This window comes from Calidris pugnax, unplaced genomic scaffold (genome assembly GCF_001431845.1).
Source record: "Calidris pugnax isolate Ruff unplaced genomic scaffold, ASM143184v1 scaffold151, whole genome shotgun sequence".
Classification (NCBI taxonomy): Eukaryota; Metazoa; Chordata; class Aves; order Charadriiformes; family Scolopacidae; genus Calidris; species Calidris pugnax.
The window spans coordinates 152,778-177,619 of NW_015090874.1; the positions used below are offsets into that span (position 1 = coordinate 152,778).

Consider the following 24,842-nt stretch of genomic DNA (forward strand, 5'->3'; position numbering starts at 1 on the left):
GCAATGCCAGGCTCGTGCCAGGCATGTGTTTTGTAGCCCATCACACAGTTTTCCTCAGCTTCTTTCACGGTCTTTGCAACAAAGGGGAGTATTTGCTCAATAGATGTCTCACTCCGCTGGCTGTGTCTATAGCTCATGCATTTAGGTGCATCCTGTTCCTGATGCCTACACACTGCTCTCTGGGAGCCACACACTCATCAAAATTAAAATATGTTCCCTGGATTCAGACATCACAATCAAGGCTTGAGAGCAAAGCTGTGAGCAATCAACACATTAAGTCATTCCAGCCTTGGCAGAAGACAATAGTGTTCGAGTCAAGAAATAATTCATGCTCGAAATAAATAATTAAGGGCTGTATTGTGCCTTTGAGGTAGAGACCTCTCCCGGGGGCAGACACACCACCAAGCCTGGTGCCTTCTGCAGGCTCCAAAGGACTATCAGGGCAGGGCAAGATGATACCAGCTTCAAATAAGTCCTTTTCTCCTTGTAATGGATCCGTAGCTGGGATCTCACTCACAGTCCAGATATTGCCAACAGCCTGCCATTAGCAGTGCCACGCTGCTCGGTGAAAAGGAAATGAAGTGCTTGCCACCTGCAAACTACCCAGGCTGGTCTGTAACTGAAGAAAGCACTTGTAGCCTCTGGCATCCTGAGGTTGGAAATTTCCACTTGTGTCCTCCCCGTGCCCTAAGGAGGTCCCAAAACTCCAACCCTGACATCATTATTACGCCATGTCACAACAGATCAGCTTCAATGACGTGTTCTCCAGCTCTGCATGGTGACCAGTAGGGAAATACAGAGCAAAATTTGGGTTAGAAATAAGTGGTCATACAGTTTGTCTCTAAAGGACAGAGATACCCTAAATGACAGGGTATTTTATCTTACTGTTTTATCCCTCTCCCCTCCGCAGTAGCGGGAGAAGCTCCAGTCTCCCTGCAGGCGCCCACGGATCTGCTCCAGCAGGAAAGAGCATTCCAGCTAAAGAAGCAACGACTGTCGGCTCAGCAAAAGTCAAAGAACTTAAAAATATTTAATAAGGTTTCCCTGCAGGAATTCATGATTCCAATGGCTCATATTTTATCTTAAAGCCGCAAAAATTTCATCTCATTCGTAAACAAGTTCATGTCAGCATTCAGATTCAAGACTATGCAAGATAAATATTTATAGACTGGATTTTGCAGCTTGTCATGTTCCAGCACAGACCTTCATCAGCAACCATGACAGCAGTTTAGGGCAAAGAAAAGTCCAAAGCTTCAGAAGATACAGCAATCCCCCTTCCATTAGCATGGGAGTTGCTCTATTTTGCATTTTAAATACATCAAATGCACACAACTGTTCATATTTTGGGATGAACTCCAATCTCACTTCAGCTTTATATTGGTGAAATTTAACTTCTTCCCATTTAAAACCATCCTAGGGCATTCAGTGCTTATAGGTACCCTTCAAGTCAAGCCACAACTTACAGACCAAAATTTTGAAGTTGTGTGACTACGAAATTTTATGTGTATGCTCGTAAGAAAAAAAATAAATGACAATCTAGAAAAGAGTTCCTGTAAGTTTAACAGACACCAGGCTCTCTTCAGCCACCCCAACTAAGGCCATAAAAAGTGTGCAATCAAGATGACAAACTTTGGGGAGGACAGGTCTTATTCTTCAATTTTTGTTGTGGTTTAAAATTCACTTCCAGAAGAAAATAAGAAAACTGCTGAGAAAGCACAATCACCAGAAATCCTACTTATATAATGAAAGTATTTCCAAACTCATTATCATATTATGATTATTCAACAACAGGACAGAAAACACAAACTTTCCAGCACTCCTAGTGGAGTAAAGAGCATGTGCAAATGTGCTTCTTGAAAACAGACAGCAGAGAATCAATACATTGAAAAGCTTTGTTATCAATGTCTTGATATCAAACCATACTTCAAAGAATAGGCAAATAGCTTCCTCAGTCAAGGTATTTTCCCCATCAGGACTCTTTGGAGTCCTGGGTGGTGCGGTTGAAGGTTTTCTTGCAGGCTGAACTTTGGAAACAGACAGCAGAGAATCAATACAGAGAAAAGCTTTGTTATCAATGCCTTGATATCAAATCATACTTCAAAGAACAGGCAAATAGCTTTCTCAGTCAAGGTATTTTCCCATCAGGACTCTTTGGAGTTCTGGGTGGTGTGGTTGAAGGTTTTCTTGCAGGCTGAACTTTGACAAAAATCCATCTTTGAATCACAACACAGACCAATTAACTGGGAAAAGAGACACAGACCCACTGGAAATCAAGCTTTGGTATTTCTGGTTATCACGAGACCCCATATGTCCAACAACCTCACCAACATTAAATTTGTACATGCATTAGAAGCTCACTATGCAACTCCAATCCCATCTGCATTAGGAACACTCACTTCTTCAGGCTTCATTATTACCGTATCATACACTATTAGTATTACTTTTAGACATTAATTAGCATATAATTTGATTTTATAATAGTTATCTCAGGAAATAAAAAACATCATTCCTTCACTTCTTCAGGCTTCATTATTACCACATCATACACTATTAGTATTACTTTTAGACAATAATTACTATGTAATTTGATTTTACAATAGTTCTCAGGAAATAAAAGACATCATTCCTTCGTAAAGTTTCCTCTGTCTTTAATTAGCATATAATTTGATTTTATAATAGTTATCTCAGGAAATAAAAAACATCATTCCTTCGTAAAGTTTCCTCTGTCTCTAAATATAAACATGTGATGTGCATGCAGAAAGGAGGAGCCACTGGTGGAAGGCTGTCATCTGTGGGATTACGATGGAACGCATCTGTGCCTGAAATCCCCTAAATGGTTAGTTTTTACCCTAATGACATTACTTTGCTTTTCTCCCTGCTCTGCCAAATGCAGTATTTTCAGACAAGTTTCCCCTCCCAGGTTAAACTATGTTTTAATGAAATTTTCATCCATCCTACCCAATAATACATAACTCACTTTTGTTTCATGCCCTCTAGGAGACTCAGAGTTACTAATTTGAAGAAATTAAAATAGCTGGCTCCCAGAGCACAGTCGTCCTATAGTGACTCCACCCCACACCTGCTTTCCCAACAGTGAACAATCCTGACATTTCAAGAACAAGATCAACATAAGACAACAAGAAAAACACTTAAATTATTCTCCTAGATAAAAATTATTCTCCTAGATACAATCACAGAATTCACAATACGGAATTCAAAGCCTTTGACCCACTTCCTAAATCTTCTTCTGAGTTGAGGCAGAGTGTCCGAGGATACCTGCCATTTCTCATCTAATTATTGCACTCCAGCCTAATTTGCTTGCTCTTGGCAAGAATGAAGTATCGGGTTTTACTGCTAACATATCATCTATCCTTAATACTATTTAGTGGGTTCAAGCCTTTAGTGACAGTGTTTTAATGAAATTGTCATACATCACTTTGAAAGAGGTTCTGATCTACCTCCCTGTATGGGAGCTTGATCCATCTTGACAGGCCATAAGAAAGGTGTGGTCCTCTAAATTAAATAGCATAAAACTGCAAAAAGACTTATGTTTAAATCACCCCTACTGCCTTTTGACTTCTCCCATCCAAGAGATAAAGGTTAATTTATACCTCAGAATTGTAAGGAGTAATAGACCTCAGGATCTATTGATCAGGGTACACATGTCCACACCAACTCTGACACACCTTGGTCAGACCTTTTCTATAAAACACAAGTAAATAAACCACAGCATAACAGATTCCATTACTTGGTAGCCAGCTTCAGTGCTTCATTATCATTAAAGATGCTTTTCCTAATAAGCAGCCTAAATCTTTTTCTTCACATTAAGCTGTTTGCACCTTGTCCTACAGCCAATCGACAGAGAAGACAGTTGATCACCATCATCGTTAAAGGTAAGAAAAAGCAAGTAGTTTCTCACATGAGAAGAATTATCATGCCTGCACTTAATGTCTTCTGTTCTAGACTAAGAAAACTCCGTTTCCTCAGCCCCTTATTATGTACCATTTTTCTCCCTGAACCTCTGTGTTCATCTTCTCTGTATTTTTCAAAGAATTGTTGCCCAAAATGATACAAAGGACACCAACTGAGATCTTAACATCTCTGGCTTGAGTAATTTACCTTCTGCATTTTCATAAACGTTGCTCCACTAGCTCTGATCACACCAAAGTGAAGTTCTCCTCCCTTGGACTGGCATTGTACTGTTGGCTTTGGTTCATGTCTCCTGAATTTCAGTTAGTTGGTTCTGTTTGCCAGATTCCTTTAGATTATCATCCCATCCTCCATGCTGCCTTGGGAAACCTGCACAGGTCTGAAGTCAGCCAAACACGTTGTCTCTTCTATCAAGCAGCAACAGCCACCGGGCCAAGTTACCATCATGTTGGAGACATTAGCCAGAGTCTTCATGCTCTACCTGCTTCTTATCAGAAGTGATAACGTTTGTACCAAACAATCCTCTCCTCATACAGATGTCCTCCTTCATTCTGCTCACTCTCTCTCTGCTAAAACCAGGCTTTTCTGACATACCTGGGTTTACCCTCCTCCCTGTAACACACTTCTCTACCAGTTCAGTAACCATCACACTTTCATCTCTCCTTTTAGGACTCCTTTTCACCTGTACAGGATGGAAATGCTTTTTTGTCTCTCTTGTGTATTTACACAAACCCAACTTCCTGGTTAACTGTTTTGAGATATTTTCAATACTTCCCTACGCAGGTGGATTTCAGAGATGCTGGAGTGACTATTAAAGCTCTGTTCCCCTCCACCACCCCATAACTCATAAACTCAAGTAATTTAAAGTCTTCTGAGCATTCATGGCAAAAGTGCTCTAGAGGAAACATGTGCATTTGCCCAAGACACCTTACCTAAGATCTATGCCATCCAGCCCAGCAGACATTAAGACAGTTTTTTGATTCACAGTGTTGCAGCTCAGCACATGCTTAATCTTTTCTTCTGCTTGAAACTCCTTCACCACATCTACACCTTTTATAAAAGCTTCCCTTGAGGCTGTAGCTGGATTCCTCCACAGGGCAGCTGGGATAAGCAAGTCTCCTGTCTGAAAACTACTGATAACAACCTCCCCAGCCAAGCACTACAGTGTCTCGTTGGAAATGTCACACAACAGTAAAGCCCAAAGAGGTGACAAAACCATACAAGAAACATGGAAATTTTGTTTTAAAAAATGTAAAAAAAAAAAAATAATCAATTTGCTACAAATTAAAAGCATAATGAAAATCATTTCAGGACAGGATGAAAGTAATTGACAAACAAAGTATACTCAATATCTTATACACTAAGGGGCACTTCTCAGTGCTTTTCATTTTGTTCTCAACGTAGAAAAGATATTCAATAGGAACATTTCTACCACCCACAATAATTATATTCATGTTCATCACAATTTATACCAGAGGAACCACTTGCAGAATATTCAAATTACTCTGTCACTGTGCTGTGATTTGCAAATGCAATTAAAAATAACACAGAAAAGTTACCCGCATCCCCAAAGATGACCTAGAGAACACTACAAAAATAAAGCTCAGGGCTAGAAAAACTGGAGAAGTGATAAAGATGAAAGTCTTTTTAAAGTTGGCAAGATCTAAAGATTTCCTGACATCCTTCCACTGTAAGGACGGAATTGCTGACACTAGCTTTTTATCATCAGGGCTGTGTAAGGTTAACAGTTTTCTGTTGCCTCTTTTGTTCTGTCCATAGGGAAAAACAACCACCCCTAATGAAAAATGCACACAAACGCACATCAGAGGTATTTTCTGACTGTCACTGGGCTCAACTCGAGCTTTTTGTATGAAATTTTACTCAACAGAAGAGGTAAAAGAGGTTTGAGACATTGTTTTCTGAGCTGCCCTAGACTTAAGGGCCTTGTGCCCACTCTCTCCCATCCCCGTGTACTTTGGGGGTGGAGAAGAAACAGAAGATAAATATGACCTATCCAGGAAAAAGGAAAGAAATGCTATGTTCTGTTTTGTGCTTTGGTCAAGGGGAAAAAAATACATTGCATGCTCTTAATATTGCAAAATACACTTGGGGTTCACAAATCTTCAGAACAGTTTCAGAGATGACGTACAGATGTTTTTATCTGTAGACATCCTAAAGGCAAAAGGATGTTACAGACTACTGAATATAGATCTCTAGATCTCTAGCCCGCAGCAGAACAGAGCTTTACCAGTGGATGTACAGTTGGCCTGCATTTTGGCATTCACTATGTCAACTGCACATTAAACACAGACCAAAAACACAGACCAAAACACACACGGCTTGCAAAATCAGTAAAAAATTATTAGGTAAAGAACATATGGGGTATATCCAGGGACACCTCCCACCAGACCAGGTTGCTCCAAGCCCCATCCAGCCTGGCCTTGAACCCCTCCAGGGATGGGGCAGCCACAGCTTCTCTGGGCAACCTCTTCCAGGGTCTCACCACCCTCACAGCAAAGAATTTCTTTCTGGTATCTAACCTAAATCTCCCCTTTCAATTTAAAACCCTTACCCCTTGTCTTATCGCTCCACTCCCTGATCAAGAGTCCCTCTCCACCTTAAGTTATACTTTCTGGCAAGTGGAATGGTGGATGGGGAAGTACAAGCTTTCTACTACCCTCAGCACATGTTGGCTCAGGCAGCAAGATCCTCTGAAAGACACACATACGTTGTGAGCTGCAGGATCTTGGTTCAGACAAACACTTCATTTTGTGCTTAGCTTTAAACGAGTCAGATATGAGCACAGACTAATTGCCCCTTTTTTGTTTAGTTTTTTTGGTTTATTGTTCCTCAGTGGAGACAAAGCAAAGCACATCTTACTAAGGCTGTGCTCAGGACTCATCTAAGAAACCAGAGGAATATGAATTTTCAATAAGCAGTTGCTGCCTCGGGTTCAGCCTTCAGGATTGTCTGGAGTCCCTCCTAGGATCAGCACCTTCCAGAGGAGACTTCCCCATAATGGGCTGCAGATGTATCAATAGCTACTACAGTCAGATGTATGGACCATGACAACTTCAGGGACCATTCCCTCCTTAGATGGCCCAAGTTGCGTGCGACCCATTGCCGTACCGTAAAGCACCATCAGCCAAATATCAAGTACCACTGTAACCGCATTAAATAGTGTAAATCCCTCAGCCACAAAGAATCAAATGACACTGAAACACCAATTAAAAAAAAAAAATTTAGTTTTGACAGCTACTTTTTGCATTTCCCATTTCTTCACCCAATGCTTTTGGAATCACAGCCAGCTCTCACCTCAAATAACTGAACATCTTTGTCTACCCCTCAGGGTAGCATAATCCTCAAAAACCAGGTAAGCTCTGTTGTATGTATAATGGCTATATACATGTATTATACATATAATGTATGTACACTGGCTAGATTTGCATGTGTGATGCTCAGATACATTTTCCACAAGGCTCCACACATATGTGGGACTCTCCCAGGGCACGGCTGCTGCTGCAGCAAGAACATGACATTTAATGTAGGCAGAGACACCAGCAATCGGCCAGGTTTTCACCTGGTGTAAGATAATCAACGTGAAGGCAGCACGTTGACGTGAGCTTCCAGCACCTGAAAATATATATTTCCACTTCAAGTTATACCCTGTTACCTTCAAATTAGTAATTTTGATGTATATCACGTACAGGAGAATTTTTCACAGCATAAGCCTGGCATCAAAACAGGTAAGGGCCAAGATGTGAAGAGACAACTCTCAATCCTCCTGGGTCCAGGTTTCCAGGCAGGAAGGTACGTGTTCCTGCATTGAATCCATCCATACAGCTTACACCTATCAACCATGCAGCACACGTGGAAAAAAGTCTAACCTGAAACTACTCCCACACAGCAAAGGCATCCAGGAGATGTCAAATAAAATGTAAAAAATGCCAACTGAGCGGTCCCTCTTTGTTCGTCCTTTCCTTCCAGTTCACAGAAAAGATCCACATTTGCTTCAACACTGTAAGGCTGAGCCTGTAATGCCATGAGCAATTTCTCTTGATTTCTGAACTCCCACTGACTTCAACTAGATCCAGGGCTGCTCCAGTATTCTAATTTCTCAGGGGCTTATAGTTACGCAACGTACTTTCAGCTAGATCAAGAGTTGCCCCAATATTCTTGTTTCTCAAGGGCTTCCCATTAGATGGTGTACCTGCAGCTGCTAGTTTTAATTGGACAGAGTCTGTAAATAATTTTAATGCATATTTATTATACTTACAAAGCTCAAGTTAAAAAAAAAAAAAATCAGCCAAAAAAAACCCACAAAGAAAAACCAAACCCCACAAACATTCTCAGCTAAGCCAGATATGTTTCATTGATTCCAGAGAACTCGCATAACATGAGCCAAAAGCTGGCAGAGGGGCAGAGCAGCCCCTAAATTTTACTTCTACATTTCAGGGACCTGTCTCAAAGTCAGCCTTAAAACCATGAATGACAAGGCTTATTAAGGCAACAAGGAGTTTTTTCCCTCCTCCCAGTTCCTCTCTACATAACTCTCAGTTCTTCCAACCAAACAAAACTGCTGCTGATCTCCACTGCTGTGGATCTGTGCCCCAAGAGCCAAGTGCCAACCCTCACGGGGATGAAGGCCAGGGCTGCAGCACAGACATGGGACAAGGACAACGCTGCTTCTTCACAGTTTGGAGTTCATGATGCTGCACCACAAGCACTGCTGCATCCACTTCTGGGCTACGCAGTGGAAGAAAGATGGGGGAAAACTAGAAAGAGGCCAGTGGAGGACCACCAAGAGGCTCAGATGGCTGGAGCACTGGGCATAAGAAGAGATCGGGGTTTGTTCAGCCAGGAAAAGACAGAACTAAGAGAATCACAGAATGACATGGGGTTGGAAGGGACCTCTGGAGATCATCTAGTCCAGCCCCTTCCAAAGCAGGTCCACCCAGAGCAGGTTGCACAGGAATGTGTCCAGGTGGGTTAAGACCATCTCCAGAGATGGAGACTCCACCACCTCTCTGGGCAGCCTCTTCCAGGGCTCTGCCACCTTCAAAGTAAGGAAGTTCCTCCTCATGTTTAGGTGGAACTTCTTATATTCAAGTTTGTGCCCATACCTCTTGTTCCTGTCACCGGGCATCACTGAGAAATGACTGGCCCCATCCTCTTGACACCCACCAGTGTCAAGTATTTATAGGTGTTGATCAGATCCCCCCTCAGCCTTCTCTTCTCCACACTAAAAAGACCCAAGTTCCTCAGCCTTTCCTCATAAGAGAGATGCTCCAGGCCCCTCATCATCTTGGTAGTCCTAGTAGAAGACTATTTTCTGTCTCCAAGTACCTTACTAGTCATTACAGAGAAGACCAAGCCAAGCCTTACTCAGAGGTGCTTAGGGAAAGGGACAGGGCCATCATCACAAGGTGTGACAAAGGAAATTCTGAGCAGATACGTGGGATGAAAAACCACCATGAGATGGTGCAGTACTGCAACAGGCTGCCTCATCTCCAACCTTGGAGACATTCAAGACACAACTGGACACAGAACTGAGCAACCTGACCTGGTGTTGAAGTTGTCCCTGCTCTGAGCTGGAGGTCGAAGGGTACGTTGTTCTACAATTTTGAATTTAAACTTCAATGAAGATTCAGTGGCTGGCCTGACAGAGAGAGCAAGAGGCAGGGATGGGAATGGGGACTGTACATGTGATTGACAATTGCACTGAGAAATGCTCAAAGGGAAAGGATGAGTAAACATTTGCTCCCATTTTTAATAAACTAGTGTTAGGTCTTTTTCTGTGATAAAATAAAAAACCTCAACCCTATCCTTTTACCAGAATAGGAAAAAGTCAGCCTGGTACACCATCTCTTCCTGTTTCTTGTGACAATGCTGTGTTGTTGGGTTTATTTTTATTTTTTTGGGGGGTAGGGAGGAGGGGGGTGGGCTGTTGTTTGTTTTTAATGAAACAAATCCACATAAACAGTTTGCACTTATTCTGCAAAAAATCAGAGGGGAAGAAGGACTGTCTTTTAGACCAGTAATTGTCTGGGTCTAGCCTACACATTGCATACCTTCAGCCAGGGCTCAAGTGAAGTGAAATGCATAAAATAAGGTGTTGATGGGCGCAAAAAGGAAAGGGAGCAATCAAACCAATCAACTGATAGTACTCACAGGCAAGGAGAAATTAGGAAGATTAAAAGCGGTGACAGACGGCTCTCTGTATTCGTGCGTGGGCGGTCGCTGCGAGGGGAGCAAGCACAAGGCTGGAGGCAAGGGAGCCTGCAGGCACCCTTACAAAGCACCAGCACAAAATCAGGATATTCTCTCCCCTCCACCCCCCGAGCTGGATCTAGTAGCCGTGCAGGTTGACTCAAATTTGCTAAAAAATAAGCCGCAAAACTCACAGTATCAGCAGATCGGAAGTATTGACTTATGCAGGTCTTGGCTTGGTCAACCAGGAAAGGTCAGCCAGGAATTTTATGATCCCAGGACAGATTTGCTGCTGATTTGCCAGGCAAATTCCTTCCGAGCAAGGAGAAATCCCAGCTTATAACCGCTCAAGGTTTCACAACTTGGCTTCTGGTATCAAAGGGATCCTCAAAGGAGAAATTCCTCTTACCTCAGAACACACGTACCCACGCTACTACACCTATAGGCACTAGTGTGGTTTGCAGAAAGCTGTGCAACCAGCTATGACTGAAATCCAGTCCCATGCAGAGCCAGCACAAACAGTACACGTACCATCAAGTGCTGTGCTAGCACAGAGAACCAGATTATGTTTAACCCCCAGAACCTCATCCTGCTGCGAATAAAAAAAACCAGCATGAGCAGAATCTAATCTTTAAAGGATAGCTACCACGGGGATTTGATATCAAGTTCATCACAATTTGTAATAGGCATAAAGCCTAAATAGTATGATGGATGTGATCGGTGTTTCTCAACGTGTGGCTCTGATCTGAAGTCTTTTATTCTGACTGAACACCCACACAACTCAATTCAAGATCAAGTTTTGTATTAAAACAACTCAAAACATTATTAAAAAAAAAAAAAGACAAAGGGAACAAACGGAGCCCCGGTGGAAAGCTAGTTGACACTGTGTTCTTGCACATTTATTCCTGCTTTATGTCTATGGAGCAATCTCTGTAGTCTGCTATATTTCCATAAAATCCCTGATAGAGTAAAATACCTCTTGGTGCGAGTATGAATCACAGAAACGCTCACATTGATGAAGGACTATGCCCTGATTTATCCCACACAAATCAACCACTGCCTTTTTTGATGGGGGGGGGTGAGGAAGGAAGAGCTCTATCACTCCTACGTCATCAGAGACCACAGCACCCATTGGATCCCAGATGGGAGCACAGGCATTTTCTCCTATCTCTGGTAAAATTAGCAACTGCAGATTCTGTGCAGCAAACAACAATACACACCCACACATCCAGGATTAGAAAACAACTCCTTGTTTTGAAATTATTATGCTCTTTACTACAGCTCAGGTTTACATAACAGAAAGAGTAACGGGATTTGATATTCTACAGCACATACACTTTTCTGAAAAACGAGATATTAATTCTAAGCCTGAACAATTTGTCATTTGTTTCTAATGCAGCTATAAAAACATTTTAGGCCAGACACATCAGTGTTGATTTTTGTCCATATTTGAACCCCTAATTCTCTCTCTCATTTTTTAGTATGTGGAAAGATACTAAGAAGTTAGCGATTTTTTCCCTTTAATCTTAAGCAGGTAGCTCCACTAAAAATTCTCACGTGGAGATTTTGTTAACCATTGTGTCACTTTAGCTCTGTATCAACACTATCTTGTGGGTATCAGACCCGCTCCTTCATTGTTTACTAAACTAAAAATGTTTTAAGGCTGAGGTCTGTAATTGTCACAGCATCATACCTTATATAAAGTTATCCAGCCATCTGTTTGGGTTGAATTTATATTAACATGAGTGTGCTTGCTCTCCATATCCACATAAAGTTATGACAACATCCTGTTAAGCCTGCATAGGTGAAAGACTATTCCTTATCTTTGTTCCCAAGTAACACAGAAAAGAACATTGTAGAGAAAATGTTTTTCTAAAACTTTGGATAGGAATTGCTTTTTGTTCTGGGATAAGATCTACAAAGAAAATCGACTTCTGTCCCATTCAGGACAGACAGAGATACCCCCTTTGCCTAGGCATGGGGCTTTATACATTCAGGTGAGACCTTGCCTCATCCTACACCAAATGAACGTTTGGAGAACAACTGTTTCGCTAGGGGAGACACTGGATGGAGATGAGTGAGGATGCAGACAAAAATTGAGCTTTCACAGAGAAACCTAGAACTGTGTGCTCTGCATCTCCTCAGAGCCACCATCTGCAGAGAGGTACAAGGTGGAAACCCTCCATGGAAGGTAGAAACACCCAAGCAGGTTCTAGCAGCACAGAAAGGCACATTAACAAATAAGGAACCAAGTTATCCAGAACTCCAAATTAAACAGGGAAGGTCAATGGGAACTGAGCTCTTTTGAAAGTCCCAGAGCTAAAAACCTTAGATGAAACACACTCTCTATTTAAACACTTTACAGTAGTAAAGCAGGTCATTTTGGCCTGACAGGAAACCTCCTGCTCACAACTGGTATAGCTGAAGCTGGTTTAGATGTAGGGATAACCTGTCGGTTTATGTAGCTTAGAGTGGAAAGGAGTTTGTGACTCTTTTCAGAAAGCCCTTCCCAACCTTTCTGCTATTTCCACTTTTTAAAAATTTTATAAAAACAGACAAAAATCCATCACAATCCACCAGAAGTGGGGTTTGCTGTTTTGGTTTTTTATTTGTTTTTTTTTTTGCTTAATGATAACACCTTCCTTGAAGCAGAACTGGAAATACCCTGAGCTTCAGAGAGAGGAGGAATAAGAAGTGCTTTGCATTTGAGACTAAGTTTTCACAGCCTTTTTTTTTTTTCAGATTCATTAAGTGTTCAAATATTCTAAGATGCATTAATGTGTAATAAAATTTTCTTGATTGGCAACAGCTTTCATGCAAGGAAGGAATCTTTCTATATAATACAGGGTAAAAAAAAATATGTCCTTGAAGCCAGAGGGGGGGGGAAAGTCTAGGATAGGTTTATATCAGTACTTCAATCCCACAAACACTTCTGATAACAGCTACTACTGAGCAATTCAACACCACTATTAATCAGTGTGCTTCGTGGTAAACCTTTGGTAGGATGGGCTACTGATGGGCATTAGAGAACAGACATTGGTATAAGTGCTTTGAGTCAAACTGGAAATAGGATACTGGAGGGGGAAAAAAAAAACAACGTTATATTGCTCACAAAAATAGATCCTTCAGAAAAGTGACTGGCAACCTCGATACTGCACACTCCCTCCTTTAAACTATACTTTTTTATGGGGTTCAATTTTTTAAAATTCTTTCCCAGATAAACACTGCCTATAGAAAAGATCCCCTAACCATAGAAACCAGAATGGAACAGCACCATCTGAGTTGAGACACTGAGCAAAACACACTGTACTCATACTTGCACTCATCCTGCAGGCTGCAAACATGTTCTTGAACCAAAATGTATGTCAGTCCATATCTGAACCGGATTTGACAGGGCTTGTTCCTCCCAGTCCCACCATGATGCTATGTCATGACTCTTGGAGATGTCACTCACTAAGGAGTTAAGATGCCCTTCAAATGGCACATGTGTTTGTCAACTAACAGTTGCCTAAATTTCCTCCCGATTTTGCTTCTCAGCTTGGCTGTCAAATCAACCTAGATTCTCAGCCAACTTCTGAATTACCATTTATTTTTACTCTAATACGAAACTTTGCATAAAAGATGCACTATGCTTGCAAGAAATGTGTTCTTGGACTGGTGCTACAGGAAAACACAATGCCAGGATGGTGTAAAAAACCCTCTTCAGTTCTGCAAAACACCAGTGAGGTTTGCCTTCTCTGAAACATGCTCTTCAGACCCTGGAAGTACACATTTCATAGGAGGAGGGGTGTTTTTTTAGTACGAGAACAGAGAGCAGAAGTAAGTTCAAAAGCCATGGGGTACACACAGCACCTTGACTTCACTGAATCTGGAGTAACAGCGCTGCTCGGCTAAACCCTAAGGAGACCACTTGGGTGAAGCTCCTGTGGGCTCAGCTGGAGCTCAACAACAACAAAGCTTATGCATGTAGCCCATCACAGGCTCCCTCAGCTTCCACCTTTGCTCTTTATGCACTGCTGTCTTAATTACTAGGCAATGCTGCTCTCCCTTTCACCTTCCCTGTCTTTCAGCATTTTCCCCAGGTACTCGGTGCTGCCTCTTTATTCCCAGCTTCCCACCACACAGGGAGGACCTGGGTCAGCCCTGCAGACCCTGAGGGAATAGTCCTGTTCCAGCGGTACCATCTGTCCCTCCACTCATGCACGGCAGGAGGCAAATAAAACAAAATGAGCACACAGTGCTCTCTGAAAGCCTGCATCATCCTTCAGAGGCTCAGCACTGATTTTTAAACTCGCCATCATCTCTGAACCCTGCAGCTGTGCTCACCTATCAAGTAACCAGATGGCCCAACAGAAGTCAAATCCTTTTCTAAACGGCTTTTCAGAGGTTAAGTTTGCAACAACTTGCTGGTTAGACATACAAGGAGAGAGGAAGGGAAAGAGAAAGCAGCAAGGAGAGGATGACAGGAGAAGAGAGGGACAAAGAAGGGAGAGAGATGAGCAAACACGAAGGAAGATATGACTGTTCTGATCCTAACTCTGCTCACACGTTTCTGCTGAGAATTAATTAGGACATCATTTGGAGACGTGTTATCAAGAAAGTTACACCTTGGCAGCTGGCAAGACTGTCACATCATAAGGAATATATTCATTTCTTTACTAATTAATCCAGAAACTATTTGAGAATATAGAAGGAGGACTGTACTTTTTTTTTTTTTTAAATCAAAGACCTTTCCCTGCACTGTTATACTTCCACATTCCGTATTTCAAATACATATCTCATCTTCAACTGTCCAGCTCGTTTTTGGACCTCAGCCAGCCATCCTCTCACCCGGACATGAACTTCATTCTGTTGTGGTTATTTTCCACATACAACAAATCTGCTCCTTTACTGCTTCCTGAAGGTGGTCCTGCAGTGAGGGTGCTGTGGTTGCACCAGCTGGCCAGCCATCCCCTGCCTGCCCGGGGTCCCTTTGGCACTTTTCTCCCTACACATTTCTTCCCTGAACAAGGTCAGCTGCGGGGACATCTGCCCTCAGCCTCAACCAGACCAACCTGCCTCTGGACTCAGCTGTGCTCCTGCCTCTCTTCAGAGCCGAGTACATCCTTGAGTTTTTCTATGTTCTGCCTTTGATCCTAACGCTTCTGTTCCCCCTGTGATGAAAGTGTGGTTAGTACTGATCTGAAAAATACGAGGCAATCACTTAAATTCTCTCCCTTCTGATTAGCCTCATTATCCATTCCTTATATATATATATTTTTTAACAGGCCTAAAATTTGTCCTGTGCTTAATTACTGACAATTTTATTTTGAAAAAATTATTTCATGCTTACAGCAGATCCATTTGAGCAGTGTGCCTTATATATTTTAAAAGTTCATCCAAACTGCATAGAGTGGCTACACCAGTGTGAGAAGCTAACACCCACAGAACCCAACACTGATTTAGGTGATAATGGCAAGTCAAACATCTGGAAGCCTAGTTTAAGTACAAGTAACAGTGTCCACACACTGGTCTGTGCAGGTTTAATAACAGTGCCACATTTTTATTTATTCCTCTACATGTTCTGCATGCAAATAAGTCTTTAAAGAACTTCCAGAATCTAAACCTAATATATGCAATTCATGTGAAAAAATAACCTCATTTCTCAGATCTCAAAGACTATTCTCCATAGAAAATGGATCGCCTTTATTCAGTCAAACTTCTCTGCATGCAGTGCTTTATCTGCTTAACGTGCATTAACCCTCGTGCATGTGGGTCACTTAACTGGGCTTTGCTGAGACACAAAGTGTGAATCATCAGTAGAAATAACTGTGTTCCCATGGCACTGCAGCCCATCACCTACCTCCACCACATATCACTAACGCCTTATACAAGGGGACACAAGCAAATGCTTCCTGCTGACCACAGTCTGGAGAGGAAATCCAGATTCTCGCTGTTCTTTAGGCAGCTTTTATTTTCCCAAACCCCTATTTTGTTAGAAGACATCAGTGTATACCTATTAGTGTTTTTTGAATTAAAATCTGGGAGAAGTAGGATTGGACAGTTTTTTAAAAGCATGTGCAGGCACATGTGTATATGATATAAAGATGGCATTTTGTGAAATGTTTCTAGAAAAATAATAGGGATTTGTTTGCTAATCTAGACTAAAAATTGTTTTTCAAATAGCTTGTTTTAGTGACAGCACAAGACTTTGGCAGGTCTTCCTCTCCTCTTTTGTATCATAGATAAAGAGGATTGATTGCAGCTCATGGACGGGAGCACTGGTCTCTGTATCACTACAAAGCACAAATTTAACAGTCTTGTGGGTACAAAAAAGGGGTAAAAGTCACTCCAAACTGGGAGCATCAAAGGAATTAATCTGCTACAGAGACACAGAGAACAAAGCAAAGCAGAGTATCTTATCTGGGAGTAAGCAGGAGCTTTTGTTAGAAAAGAGGTGGTAAGAAAAAGAAGGAACAACAGAAACAACTGAGAAGTAGCAACAGGGCACTGGGACTCTGAAACTAGAGATCTGAAGTGTGGTCCAGCTACTAGAAACTTCTCTGTGCCCCCATCCATAGAAAGGCCACCGAAATCCTTTCCCATTGCCCCATCAACCTTCCTAGAAAATATCTAAACAAAAATTTTACCATTTAAGTGTTTATTCACACCAGTCCCCAATTCTGCAGAGTGGTCCTGTCCTACAGATAATGAAGAATAATTACTAAGAAAAAGAAAGAAAGGTAGAGCAGCCAGAAAGAGGAACAGGCTATTTCCAGCATTAAGCTTTCTCACAGCACAAAGGGACACTTCAGAAAGGGCGTATATGTGTCTTTTAAACAGATTGATAAACTCCAATTAGCAGAGACTCAACATGACAAAGTGACAAAATTGCTTATCCAAGTAGATCACTGGTTTATGATTCCAGCAACTATTGACTAACTAGACACTCATTAGGTCAGGAACAAATTATCTTGTGTTTGAGAACAGCAAAGGCTCAGTGATGCACAGCCCTGATGCCGCAGAACATTTTGGGAAGAGTCACCTAGCTCTTGAAACACTTTGGATTGGATGCTCCAAGCAGCTGAGCTTGCAGCAGAGCCCGATGAACTAAAGGGAACAACAGCTCCCCAGGGAAAATGCTCTCCGTGTTCAAGCAGCAGAGCCATCTGCTGCCCCTTCTCCCCTCACTCTGCAGTCTCCAAGGTGAGCAGGAGGACCAGCGGGGCAGGCAGTGACTGATCACAGGTTTTGGTAGACACATATCCAACTGTGCATATTTAAGGCGGGTGAATAAATCCCCCTGCCATCCCCAGGTGAGTTCAGGAAGCTACTTCACTCCACTGTGTGCCCCTAAAGTCATGGAATCAGGGAATTGTCAGATCTGGAGATCATCTAGTCCAACCCCCCCACCAGAGCAGATCCACCCGGAGCAGGTTGCACAGGAACATGTCCAGACGGGTTTGGAATGTCCCCAGAGAAGGAGACTCTACCACCTCTCTGGGCAGCCTCTTCCAGGGCTCTGCCACCCTCAAAGTAAGGAAGTTCCTCCTCATGTTTAGGTGGAACTTCTTATAATCAAGTTTGTGCCCATTTCCTCTTGTCAAGCAAGAACAGAGGAGGAGGTGACCTTGATACTTATAAAACTGGAGATATGGATCCCCATAAATGCAAAGAAATAGCATTTTCTTGATAGAAGCTTCGTGACAATAAGGAAGAGTATGCTACATAACAACTCACCTAATAAGATGGAGCCCTTGGGTTTTCTCTGCCCTTTCTTCCATGCTTGACACCCAGAATATACCTCTACCTTTTAACCTGCACATCAGAAACCAAAACAACTGAAAACAATCAGTATTTTAAAAACAGCTACTATTTCACCTGGTTGGGAGGGTCATGCAATAACTCGCAGTTAAATCATGGGGAATGCTGACGAGAGGAAAACCACTCGTAAATATTGAAGCAAGAAGAATGAACACACTCCTCCACATCGAGGAAAGCTATAACAGGGATCAAAGGGCTTGAATTGCAAAAAAGGACATTTATATTGTTTGAAGCAAGAACACACTTCTCCACATCAAGGAAAGCTAGAACAGGGATCAAAGGGCTTGAATTGCAAAAAAGGACATTTATATTGAGTGAGAAGAGAACTTTCTGATAGGACATGCCTAAGCAATGGCATAGATCATTTTAGGAAAGCTTCAAAATCTCCACCATTTGATACAAAGGGGAGGACAAGGAGATCACAGGTGTTATAAACTGTGTTAGCAGCTTAAAGTCAAATTTCCAGAGGAACCTAAGGATACAAACTCAGCCTTTTCATCCAAGTAATCTTGTCCTCAGAAGTGCCTCAGCCAACCTCGGCTACCAATAGATCTGTTCCAGTTTGAGTATAAACAGACATTTAAATGCGTCAGTGTTTCATTTACTCCTATGACTGGGATGTGGGCTCCTGATTCACTCTAATGCCAAACCTGAAGCCAGGCTCTTCAGATGACTGTTGGCAACTTCCAACAGTTGCTGCAGGCTCAGCATGTCCACACTTCCTGAATTTTGGGAGGGAATTCATTGAAGAAACACAGTGAAGAGCAACGTAATTTAACAGACAATCACTGATTCAAAAATCAGGGTGCCAGGGCACATGTGCTACCACCAAGAGTACCATCTCTTGGATGATGTGAAAAATGGAATGACCAATTATTATTTCTAGTTGTTTGAAGTCCGGTTTCATTCCGAGTACTAGGCTGGTTCAGCCCATTTTGGATAATTACCCTCTTTCCCTTATTTGCACCTCAGTTCACAATTAAATGCATTATTTATTACTTTCTTCAGCCTTACACTATTTTTTAGTGTCATTTGCCACATCAAGCCATTGACACATTTACCTCACCCATTTCCACAGCATAATCTAAACAATTCTGGATACTTACAAGAAAAAAAAAAACAAAAACAAAAAAAACCAAGATTATGGATGTTACTTAGTCTGCTCTACCACAGATGAATGATTACTTTTGGTTTAACTAGGAAAAATCATATCATGTAACTCTCAAATTTAACACTTCTCATGCAAGACAGATGCATTTCCACAACATGAGATGTTCTCACATCAGTTATTTAGCTTTTGTCATACAAGGAGTGACTAGATGACACACACGTATGTGGGCCCATGCACTACCTACATCACACAACTGAAATTTCACCTAGACTGCAAGGAGCTGAAGGTAACGATAGCATCATTAGAAAAATAGTTTCCAAAGATGAAGGTCTATGTTTTACAGCCAATCCATGCTTTCAATGCATATGCTACATCAATAACAAATAATAGAAAATGATATATAAATGCAATTGACTATTGGGACACATTACATAAACTGAAGGTGCCTAAGAAACAAGATAAAACAACTCAGATTGTATTGAAAATCTCTAAGCCAGTGTGATATTACACACCTGTCATAATACTATCCTATTCACACCGTCAGAAATCAGATAAATCACACTTCAACTCTGAGATACAACCTAGTGATCATCAAGTAGCCAAAGCAAACAAACAAAAAAACCCAATCATTCTGTATCATTCCGATCTGGGGTCATCTTTTTTAAAAAAAGTTTATAAAAAATAATGAAGGATTTTATGTTGTATAACCATAAAGGAACTCAAAGCTAAACAGAAATGTGGGCACCGAAGAACAGACGCACACAGCTAACACAGTAACTCCACAAGCATGCCATGAAAAGGGAAGCAAGGATACAGAGCTACATGGTACTGTGACCTACCCTGTCAGACCCCAACAGTTTTCATTCCCTGTAAATAATCTATGTTTAGACTCATCAGCATAATAAACAAGCAGTAGAGATGCCACAACGAGGCCAAAATTGCCAGATGCCCAATTGCAGTTGAATCATAGAATGGTTAGAGGTGGAAGGAACCTTAAAGATCATGGAGTTCCAACCCCCCTGCCCTGGGCAGGGACACCTCCCACCAGACCAGGTTGCTCCAAGCCCCATCCAGCCTGGCCTTGAACCCCTCCAGGGATGGGGCAGCCACAGCTTCTCTGGGCAACCTGGGCCAGTGTCTCACCACCCTCAGAGTGAAGAATTTCTTCGTAATACCTCATCTAAATCTCCCCTTTTTCAGTTTAAAGCCATTACCCCTCGTCCTATCACTACATTCCCTGATCAAGAGTCCCTCTCCATCTCTCCCATAGCCCCCTTCAGGTGGTGGGAAGCCACTATAAGGTCTCCCCTGGAGCCTTCTCTTCTCTAGGCTGAACAACCCCAGCTCTCTCAGCCTGTCCTCATAGCAGAGGTGCTCCAGCCTTCTGAGCATTTGGATCAAACCAGACAATTTTTTCCCTTTGCTAGCGTGGCTGACCACTGCAGCAAATGGAGAGCAGCCCATCCATCAGAGCCCACCAGGGATCAAACCAGACAATTCCTTCCCTTTGCTAGTGTGGCTGACCACTGCAGCAAAGGGAGAGCAGCCCATCCATCAGAGCCCACCAGCCTCCCCAGTTCCCACCCAAGGCACCCATCGGGCTCGAGGCAGGTACCCAGGGGCTGGTGCATGAGCGGTTGTTGCCACAACAGCAGGAGACCTCCGGTACTCTGATGAAGGTGTGCTCCAGTACACCTGCACATTTCTGCCAGCAAGACCTCCCAGGTTTGCACAGACACACCTGGAAGCAGTTCTTGAGATTTAAGGCTTACACCCAACGCTTTACTGGGCAATCACACGTAACAACACTAACAGAGATGCAAGGAAATGAACAGTATTTTTCAGCTTCTACTCCAGCTACCCACCCTGCTCAACTCGCACCATAAAGCCACCAGATCTCAGCAAACTACTAAAGAGAACATCATGCCTTTTACTTGAGAACGGTTGTGGTCCAAACCTGCAAAAATGGAAACGCCTCATCACTTCGGTATTGAAAAGTCTAGTACTTTATGACCTTGTGAGCGAGACAGGAGTATTTGAAAGGGGAAAAAAATCCATCACAAAAATCCTGTGACAGCCTCAACTATTAAATTCTTAAATAACGGCGTGATTACATATGAGACGTTTCTACATATTAATTGATGTAGTTTTTATTCCCTTAGAGCTCCACAGAGTTTGATGTGTGGCAAAAGGGAAGTGGGGAGTTATAGGCAGTGAAACATGAGATACAGTGGTCATAAAATAATCTCTTTCAACTCTCCAGAGCCCTATTACACATATGGCATGTAACAACACAGGATACATGCTAGAGGGGTATAAAGGTTTTACTAGCCCTCAGAAGAGATGACTTGCAACACTTGCTGACGACCGTGCCTCCCAAATTCATGCTGAGAACAGCTTTATAACAAACCGTACTAATAGCTGGTACGGCTGCTATATATAGTCACAGACAAATGCTTTTCTGCTTGGTTTAATGCCTGTATCTACGGTCCTGTACCAAGACACCCAACAGATAAACAAGCAACAACCTGCGTGCAGCATTTATTCCTATCCGCTGTTATTAGCGAAGATGAGCAAAACAAATGATGGACAACGAGGCCCTCATCTTCTAGCAGAAACTCCCACAAACCCTCCCTGGCTTTGCCAGTTGATAATTTCCAGGCTACAGGAACGCAAGAATTGGCCGGGAGCTTTCCAAGCAACACACGCCGGCGGCCGCACAACATTTTGACCAGCCTCAGGACACCGCGGGCAGCCCCCCAAAACTGAAGCAGCTGCTAATAGAGGCATGGGCCTCCTCCGCTAGCATCTCCAGGGGGTGTTCTGGCCCACCAAAGTGGGGGCTGGAGGGGATGTAGGGTCTTCTGTCACACCAAAGGTGGGGGGAAGATGTAGGGTCCTCTGCCACACCAAAGGAAGGGGTGGAAGGGATGTAGGGTCTTCTGTCCCACCAAAGGGAGAGGCTGGAGGGGACGTAGGGTCTTCTGTCCCACCAAAGCAGGGGGGGAAGGATGTAGGGTCTTCTGTCCCACCAAAGCGGGGCGGGAAAGATGTAGGGTCCTCTGTCACACCAAAGGGAGGGGTGAGGGGGGACGTAGGGTCTTCTGTCCCACCAAAGGCAGGGATGGGGGGGGACACAGTGTCCTCTGTCACACCAAAGGGGGGGATGGAGAGGACGTAGGGTCTTCTGTCCCATGAAAGGGGAGGTCTGAAAGGGATGTAGGGTCTTCTGTCCCACCAAAGGAGAGGGTGGAAGGGATGTAGGGCCTTCTGTCACAGCACCGCAAGCCGGCTGCCTCTGCAAGGAGGATGGCTTCGCCCGGGGGGGGGTTACCCCTCGTCCTATCACTACATTCCCTGATCAAGAGTCCCTCTCCATCTCTCCCATAGCCCCCTTCAGGTGGTGGGAAGCCACTATAAGGTCTCCCCTGGAGCCTTCTCTTCTCTAGGCTGAACAACCCCAGCTCTCTCAGCCTGTCCTCATAGCAGAGGTGCTCCAGCCCTCTGAGCATTTGGATCAAACCAGACAATTCCTTCCCTTTGCTAGTGTGGCTGACCACTGCAGCAAAGGGAGAGCAGCCCATCCATCAGATCCCACCAGCCTCCCCAGTTCCCACCCAAGGCACCCATCGGGCTCGAGGCAGGTACCCAGGGGCTGGTGCATGAGCGGTTGTTGCCACAACAGCAGGAGACCTCCGGTACTCTGATGAAGGTGTGCTCCAGTACACCTGCACATTTCTGCCAGCAAGACCTCCCAGGTTTGCACAGACACACCTGGAAGCAGTTCTTGAGATTTAAGGCTTACACCCAACGCTTTACTGGGCAATCACACGTAACAACACTAACAGAGATGCAAGGAAATGAACAGTATTTTTCAGCTTCTACTCCAGCTACCCACCCTGCTCAACTCGCACCATAAAGCCACCAGATCTCAGCAAACTACTAAAGAGAACATCATGCCTTTTACTTGAGAACGGTTGTGGTCCAAACCTGCAAAAATGGAAACGCCTCATCACTTCGGTATTGAAAAGTCTAGTACTTTATGACCTTGTGAGCGAGACAGGAGTATTTGAAAGGGGAAAAAAATCCATCACAAAAATCCTGTGACAGCCTCAACTATTAAATTCTTAAATAACGGCGTGATTACATATGAGACGTTTCTACATATTAATTGATGTAGTTTTTATTCCCTTAGAGCTCCACAGAGTTTGATGTGTGGCAAAAGGGAAGTGGGGAGTTATAGGCAGTGAAACATGAGATACAGTGGTCATAAAATAATCTCTTTCAACTCTCCAGAGCCCTATTACACATATGGCATGTAACAACACAGGATACATGCTAGAGGGGTATAAAGGTTTTACTAGCCCTCAGAAGAGATGACTTGCAACACTTGCTGACGACCGTGCCTCCCAAATTCATGCTGAGAACAGCTTTATAACAAACCGTCCTAATAGCTGGTACGGCTGCTATATATAGTCACAGACAAATGCTTTTCTGCTTGGTTTAATGCCTGTATCTACGGTCCTGTACCAAGACACCCAACAGATAAACAAGCAACAACCTGCGTGCAGCATTTATTCCTATCCGCTGTTATTAGCGAAGATGAGCAAAACAAATGATGGACAACGAGGCCCTCATCTTCTAGCAGAAACTCCCACAAACCCTCCCTGGCTTTGCCAGTTGATAATTTCCAGGCTACAGGAACGCAAGAATTGGCCGGGAGCTTTCCAAGCAACACACGCCGGCGGCCGCACAACATTTTGACCAGCCTCAGGACACCGCGGGCAGCCCCCCAAAACTGAAGCAGCTGCTAATAGAGGCATGGGCCTCCTCCGCTAGCATCTCCAGGGGGTGTTCTGGCCCACCAAAGTGGGGGCTGGAGGGGATGTAGGGTCTTCTGTCACACCAAAGGTGGGGGGAAGATGTAGGGTCCTCTGCCACACCAAAGGAAGGGGTGGAAGGGATGTAGGGTCTTCTGTCCCACCAAAGGGAGAGGCTGGAGGGGACGTAGGGTCTTCTGTCCCACCAAAGCAGGGGGGGAAGGATGTAGGGTCTTCTGTCCCACCAAAGCGGGGCGGGAAAGATGTAGGGTCCTCTGTCACACCAAAGGGAGGGGTGAGGGGGGACGTAGGGTCTTCTGTCCCACCAAAGGCAGGGATGGGGGGGGACACAGTGTCCTCTGTCACACCAAAGGGGGGGATGGAGAGGACGTAGGGTCTTCTGTCCCATGAAAGGGGAGGTCTGAAAGGGATGTAGGGTCTTCTGTCCCACCAAAGGGAGGAATGGCAGGGGGACGTAGGGTCCTCTGTCCCACCAAAGGAGAGGGTGGAAGGGATGTAGGGCCTTCTGTCACAGCACCGCAAGCCGGCTGCCTCTGCAAGGAGGATGGCTTCGCCCGGGGGGGGGGATGAGCCGGCGCGGATATTAAAGGAAAGGCAATCCTCTTAGGAAGGGCTGGCGGTGAGGCGAGGCGAACACCCCGCTTCTCCCCTCACCGGCCGGGGCGGCAGCCCGGCCACCCCACCGCGGTGTGTGGCCACCGGGCCTACACCCCCACAAACCACCACCACCCCCCCCGCCGCCCTCTCCCCGCCGGGAGCCCCGTGAAGGGCGAGGAAGCGGCAGCTGCTCGGGGCCTGCGGGCAGGTGTTTGCCGGCACCGCCGCCTCCCCTGAGGGGAGCGACCCGTCCCCGGGAGAAGGGGGGACACGACAGGACAACGACACGGCCGGCCGGGGGGCGACTGAGGCGGCTAAATGGGCCAGTTACATAATAACGCGCCCCCCCC

The 24,842-nt window shown here is 44.0% G+C and overlaps 1 protein-coding gene across 1 annotated transcript in view; it reads right to left on the bottom strand.

Annotated features, from left to right (window-relative positions):
* The window catches only part of AMPH (amphiphysin), a 152,164-nt gene that overhangs the window by 126,922 nt on the left and 400 nt on the right, over positions 1-24,842 (bottom strand). The gene's annotated exons all lie outside the window — the stretch shown is intronic.